The following is a 1,070-nucleotide window of genomic DNA, read 5'->3' on the forward strand; positions in this document are numbered from 1 at the left end:
TTGTTAGACGAATCCAACATGTCTGAGGTAGTTCCTTAGGCAGCAAACCAGTTGAGTTTAGAATTCAACCAATTACATTGACATAGAGTCGGGTGTGAAGGTCAAAAGGAGGTCAAAACTGCCCTGCTTTTTACTCGAGTGCTTGGCCTTAACGGGGTGGTTTCTGGCGCTTGTTTCACAATTAGTAATGACAGGGGCCGCAACAGACATGCACTATGCACTTTTTAAAGGTCAGAGTAGGTCACTGACCTTAAATGACCCATGTAAGTATGTTGTTTTTAGAAACATACTACCCAGCGTAATTCCTGATGGTTATTCTAATCGCAGAATAGGAGCGATCTCGTAAGGTTTGATCACCTTGACCTTTTAAAGGTGAAACAAGGTTGAAAAACCACATTGAAATTTGGCTTTGAGCAGGGATGTAGCTTCACGGCGGTTGCCTAGGGAGGTCTGGGAGCACTTGAGACATCAATCTAGACTTTTACCTTTCTGACCTTATTTACCACAAAGGTTAAGACCCAGGAATCTCGAATTTCGACACAATTGGTTCACGTATAGGGCAATCTACTCTGTTAGTTAGTGTTTCTGGCTATATCAGTTTCCGAGATCTCAGGAGTCAAACTGACCCCTTCCCCCGCTTGAGCGAAGGGCATTCGAGCGGCCACCTGCACGTTTGTTAATGTGGAGCTCATCCACTGGCATATGTTCTCCCAAGAACTGAGTGGTCAATTCCAAGAGGTCATGGCGGTCAGTTTTAAACCTGCACGCGCTTTTTAGGTCACACATAATGGTATGTGCAAATCTCCGGGGCCCATGGGAATGTGGGGAAATTATGTATCATTTGGCTGTCTGTGGAGCAGGGCCGGTCTTGGTGGGAAAAACATGCGAATGCTGATGGCCATCATGTGCAACACTTCGCCGCCGCTTGCGCTGCAATGGCTGACACAACAAGGCAAGAGCCACGCACAGTTTGAAGAACAGTTGCTTTTTGACTTGCGTTTGTTGTATGGCGGAGTCGCGCTGACCAGGTGATCCCCTTCGGCGTGCCATTCTGGACGGCGTTGGAAAAT

The 1,070-nt window shown here is 47.0% G+C and overlaps 1 pseudogene; it reads right to left on the minus strand.

The window, feature by feature from the left end:
• The window catches only part of LOC119093440 (cuticle protein 7-like), a 3,674-nt pseudogene extending 3,021 nt beyond the window's left edge, over window positions 1–653 (minus strand).
• Between the last annotated feature and the right edge of the window lie 417 nt (window positions 654–1,070).

The sequence above is a fragment of the Pollicipes pollicipes genome, unplaced genomic scaffold (genome assembly GCF_011947565.3).
Source record: "Pollicipes pollicipes isolate AB1234 unplaced genomic scaffold, Ppol_2.1 Scaffold_4002;HRSCAF=4701_pilon_pilon_pilon, whole genome shotgun sequence".
Classification (NCBI taxonomy): Eukaryota; Metazoa; Arthropoda; class Thecostraca; order Pollicipedomorpha; family Pollicipedidae; genus Pollicipes; species Pollicipes pollicipes.